This window comes from Dromiciops gliroides, chromosome 3 (assembly GCF_019393635.1).
Source record: "Dromiciops gliroides isolate mDroGli1 chromosome 3, mDroGli1.pri, whole genome shotgun sequence".
Lineage (NCBI taxonomy): Eukaryota > Metazoa > Chordata > Mammalia > Microbiotheria > Microbiotheriidae > Dromiciops > Dromiciops gliroides.
The window spans coordinates 499,671,477-499,677,476 of NC_057863.1; positions in this window are offsets into that span (position 1 = coordinate 499,671,477).

Genomic DNA, 6,000 nt, shown 5'->3' on the forward strand with positions numbered 1-6,000 from the left:
ATTTCAGTATTATCCAAGGAAAAGATCAAAGGATGGCAGCAATTTGGAGTGTGTGTGCGTGTGCATGTGTGTGCATGTGCCCATATGTGTGTTATAGCTACTCCTCTCTATGGTCTCTGACAGTTGAAACACCCTTCAGATTTTTAAGATTTCTGGCAAGTAAACCTTTGCCAGCACTCATTAGGTGCAATCTAACCCTGACCAAGAGCCTCTATTTTAAGTCATGGTCTAGAGAATCCAAATTCTGTTCAGATGCATCTCTTTAACTATCTCTCCACTTCTCAAGTCAGCCTCCTTTGTGAAGCCCATATTCTCAAAGTGCAGCAGTGACAAAAACACCTAGGTATCCAAGGTCTTCAGTTTCTTTCCAAGTACTTTGTTTTTCTTTATAGTGCTATTTTTTTTTTGCACGGGGCAATAGGGGTTAAGTGACTTGCCCAGGGTCACACAGCTAGTAAGTGCCAAGTGTCTGAGGCCAGATTTGAACTCAGGTACTCCTGAATCCAGGGCCGGTGCTTTATCCACTGTGCCACCTAGCTCCCCCCCCTCTTTGTAGTGCTTTTTGTTTGTTTGTTTGTTTGTTTTTTTAGTGAGGCAATTGGGGTAAAGTGACTTGCCCAGGGTCACACAGCTAGTTAAGTGTCTGAGGCTGGATTTGAACTCGGGTACTCCTGACTCCAGGGCCGGTGCTCTATCCACTGTGCCATCTAGCTGCCCCTCTTTGTAGTGCTTTTAATGTCACTTCTGACAGTATCACTTGGTCACATTTACCTTTGCCATTTACTCCCAACATGACACTTGGGCAAGTTGCAAGCTCTCTGAGATTATTTCCTAATGAGTAAAATGATGAGGCTAGATCAAATGTCCTCTGAGGTCCTTTTAGCTTGAACTCTGATTTTTATCTAAGGCACTGCTTTGCTAAGACACAGAGGCTAATGACTTGTGCCCATTCCCGGTCGTTACCTGTCCTTATGATTTGCCCTCATTCAATTAAGGGAGCCTGAGCTCTGAGTAGGAAGAGCAAGCACCTCATTCTCACAGTGACTTGTCATACCATACTGAGGCAGCATGGAGGACAAGAAGTGGTCAGGGGATATCTGCAAATGATCTGAAGGGGAGGAGAGGAAGGCCACTTCATCAAGCATACTAGGAAGCAGAGTACCCCTTATCTTCCCTGAACTGGCCTGTGATGTACAAGGTACTTCCCCTAACTGTGTTGCCCTCTAACATCATTAGCTGTATAGGAACCAGTTGTATTTGACGGGTCAATCTTACTGAAGAAATGATTGTCAGCTGAGACTTCCTTTGGTTAGCACATTTCCTGTTTCGAGGAAATGGGGTCTTCCATTTGGAGGTTTGGGACAACATTTAGGAGTCTTGGAGGTCTTTTTGATTAGACTAGTTTCATGGCAAAATCTGGACTGTCATGGAATCTCACTGCTGGGAAAAGATGAAATGCCTTGCTGCATTGTGAGTGTAGTCAGTGTCTCAAAAGTGCACTGAAATCATTCACTGGAAACATTTCTGCAAGTGCAGCCTGTGATCTTTGTTGTCACTACCAATTAATACCTGGTTTTTCCTTCTTTGAACATTTCAATCACTCTTTCTGGGTTATTCTGCAATTAAGGCAAATAATGCTATCTCCATAAATCCTAGCTTCTTAAACTGTGGGTCTTGACCCCATATGCAGTAGCATAATAGAATGTTGGGGGTCATAAAAAATCAGCAATAGTAAAAGGTTATGTATAGTTATTTTAGATATCTATTTAGTTGGGGTTGTGTAAAAATTTCTCCAGCCAAAAGGGGTCATGAGTGGAAACAGTTTAAGAAGCCTGGTAGAAACATTTTGTGAGAACCATTCCCTGCCAGTGAAAGTTGTTTCCTGAAGTCATTTCTTTACTTTTACTCCTTTCTCCTGCTCACAGGGGACTTAGCAGAGAAATTGTGTGTTCTAGTAGAAACATAGGAAGCATTGTGAATTTAGTGCAAAAGTGTGTGTGTGGTGGGGAGAGGGACATTGACTTTGAAGTTATTTATAACACCCTCTCCTTGGTGAAAGTTGGCAAATAAGGGCTTTCTTGTTAGGGTTTATTTATTTATTTTTTTGCAGGGCAAAATATTTGCTTGGGGCAATAAGGGTTAAGTGACTTGCCCAGGGTCACACAGCTAGTAAGTGTCAAGTGTCTGAGGCCTGATTTGAGCTAAAAAATTTTTTTAATGATTTTTTTAGTGAAGTTGGCAATTTGTGAAAGCAATAGGTTTTATTTAGAGCCCCCAAATATGCCTTCAACTACCTTGAGCTCAGAAATTGCATTATTGAAGAGGCAGTAGACCATTAGTTGTCAGCTACCCTTCTTTCTTAAGTTTACTCAGTTAATTACTGCTTGATCTTGAGAGGGGACTAAAAGCCACGCTCTATCATCTAGTCAATTTGTTATTGGACCTGGGGATAGCATTTCATCAGTCAGGAGAGAAGTGATGATCAAAATAGGCCATGCAAATAACATGATGTTTCCGGCTCTGAACTCTTCACAATGGTAATGAGAGTAGGCTTGACCTAATCCAACCCTATTCTTCTGCTGACCATAAATGGGTCAAAAGAAGCTAGCTGCTGAATAGAAAATGTGTTCCATGTTCTTAGAGATTTGCTATCCTAAACACAACCATAACACTTAGAATAGTAAGGGGGTGGTGGGGAAGGCAAGAGATTCTTTGCCATTCAAGACCTATACAAGACAAACACAGGAAGAAAGATGGCATATAAAGGGCTATCAGAAGACCGGGTTTCAAATCACTTACTAGCAGTGTAACCCTGGGCAGTTCACCTGGTCCTGTCTGCCTCAGTGTTGCTGTTATTGAGTCATTTTTCATTTGTGTCTGACTCTTCATAACCCCTTTTGAGGTTTTCTTGGCAAAGATACTGGAGTGATTTGCCATTTAATTCTCTGGCTCATTTTACAGATGAGAAAACTGAGGGAAAAGGGTTAATTGACTTGCCCGAGGCCACACAGCTAATAAGTGTCTGCCTGGTGTGAACTCTGGTCTTCCTGACTCCAGGCCTAGAGCTCTATCTACTGGGCTACCTAGCTACCTGATCAGTAAGATAATATCTATAGCACTAATTTCACAAAGTTTCAAGGGTCAAATATATATAAAGTGCCTTTCAAACTTTAAAGCACTATATGAATGTTCATTGCTGTTATAATAAAGAAAACAGAAGTACTAAGCCACTAATGTAAGAAGCTAATGTCAGAACTCAGTCTCCATTAATGTAGTAGGAGCAGGAGCATGAATGATTCAAAACATGTGATGATTTTTGAAAAATCCTTTATATTTCCTCAAATCACAGAATCTTACTAGGTAAAACAATCTCAGAAACCATGTAGTCCAGTCCAACCCCCTTCCAAATTCGCAACACAAAGACAAATGACCATCCAGCCTTTCTACTTAATGGACCTCCCCCAAAAGGCAAAAACAGCCCCCTCAAAAGACAGTTCATCTCAACTTCTGAAGAGCTCTCATCATTAGGAATCTTTTCCTTACATCGAACCTCAATTTGGCCTTTTGTTTCCCTTTACTTAATTCCTTGTTCTGTTTTCCAGGGCTAGACACTGCTGAACTTAAAGTCATGAGATCTGGGTTTGAATAATGGGCTCTGCCACTTACCCTTTGTGTGACCTAGGGCAAGTCATTTAACCTCTCTGGGTCTCAGATTTCTTTTTTTTTTTTTAAGTAGTCTAGACGAATATTCCTTCCTGCAATAATCTATAATTCTACAATCCTGTGGCATCTAAACTCTCTTCCAAAAAAAGGAAGAGAGACAAATGTACTCAGTTTATATTATGAACTGCACATGGGACAGGTAGTCTATTCCTGCACAGAAATAGATAGTAGACACAGAAGAATCACAGCTTGAATGAATATTTACAAAATTAACAAGATTCAGTAACAACTTTTAACTATGGTTACAATCACCTAGAGGCTAATATTTAAATATTCCCAGTGTGTAGAAACAGTTTTCAGATCTTCTAATTAGCCATTTCACTTCAGCTGAGTGATGACCAACTCAACAGTCAGACAGCTACCCCATCTAAAGCAGAGGCTTCCCTTGCAGTCAACTCCTGCAACTTCTTCACCTAAAACCACAAGCTCCTGTGAACTACCTGACATCACCATCACTACCCTGGGTAGAATGCTGTGTCATTTGAATTCATGATGTTACCTATTTTGGAAGAAAACACAAAAGAGGCAAGAGTTGTCAGGGACCCCGGCACAAGCTTGCCTGTTGTGAGCCCCTGTCACAGCTGCCAATGACATTACAATACAGGAGTAGAAAAGGACCCTGCCCTTTCCTAGAGTTGGAAGCTTTTTCTTTTAATAGACAAGACCTCACCCTCCCACTGCTATTGGCTCAAATGGACCATTCATCCTAAAACTCCATTTCTTTTTAAGCACTGGTCCATCACATAGCTGGAAACATCTGGGAAGTTCACCATTGCCCAAAAGCCCAAGTAATGTCATGATGTCACTGGAATCCATGGAACTTTCCAGAGAAGTTCTAGGCATGTAGTATGGCCCTTCAAGGTCCATTCAGCTGTACCACATAGGCATGTGGTATAGCCAATGGAAAGGTGGAGGTGAGAGGTGGGAGACAGAATATCCTCTACAAGGAACATCAAGAAACTGGTTTAGCTGGTGTGGAGTCTAATCGGCCTGGGGAACACTAATGGGAAATTAGCTAGAATCAGATTGTGAGGGACTCTAAAATCCAAACCTAGGACTTTTTATCCTAGAGAAACATGGAGCTTCTTGAAGAGTGGACTGACATGGGGAAGGATAACTGGAGAGGGGGCAGCTAGGTAGCACAGTGGATAGAACACTGGGCTTTGGATTAGGAAGGCTCATCTTTATGAGTTCACATCCTGACTCTGACATGTACTAGCTGTGTGACCCTGGGTAAGTCACTTAACCCTATTTGCCTCAGTTTCTTCATTGGTAAAATAAGCCGGAGAAGGAAATAGCAAACTACTCCAGTATGTCTGCCAAGAAAACTCCAATATGGGGTCACAGAGAGTGGTACAGGCCTGAAACAACTGAACAGCAACAACTAGAGAGGGAAGAAATTGGTTGTAGGTTCCCAAGCAAGGGGAAATGAGTGCCTGGGCTAGCCAAGAAATATTGAAGAGGTGGAATTGATAAGCAAAAGTAACATTATAAAAACAATGCCCAAAGACAGGAGGAAAGAAGTGTTCACATCCACTAACAATTCTTCAAAAAACAGATCTGTGAGATTTTGTAAAAAATTGTTAAAGTAAGACATATCTATTAGTTTCTGTTAGTTCCTCTGGTTGAGTGCTTTATTGAAAGCAAATAGAACAAGACTATTTTCCCCGAGGTTGCCTACTGATTGCATGCATGATCATAAGAAAGGCACAAGTCAGGAAAATGATACCTCACAGGTGGCTGTCAATTCACCAAATGTCACTGGAGGAAAAGGGTAACAATTTGTTCAAAGAATTTGAGAATGTATCTCTGTAGGGAACAGCATGTTAAGCTTACTTTGAATCCAGTTTTAGCCAAAGTGCTAAAACAGATCTTTTCACAGCAACATCTTTCTAGTGGGGAAAAAGCATTAAGAGAGGCATGGCTATTTTTCTTCTAGAAATAAACTTATAAACATTACATCGCATGTAGAAAAACCTGCAAGCTGTTTTGGAGGTGGGTTCATCACATTCAAAAACGGATTTGCCACATATCTTAATAAAAAGTTTCCAGAAACAAGCAGGAGCAGAACTTACTGTTTTTCCAGGCAGTTTTCAAATATGGAATCTTCCGAATGAATTTTTCCTCTTCCAGAGGAGATGTGAGATAGCTTTCTCCAATGCTCAAGTCCCATTCTGGTTTGTTCTCTCTACTGTTAACCGCCCATGGTTTCCTCATTCCTCCAGTGGGGAGACACAAGACCAGGGACTTCTTAGCCCAAAGAAAGCTCAGTCCTTG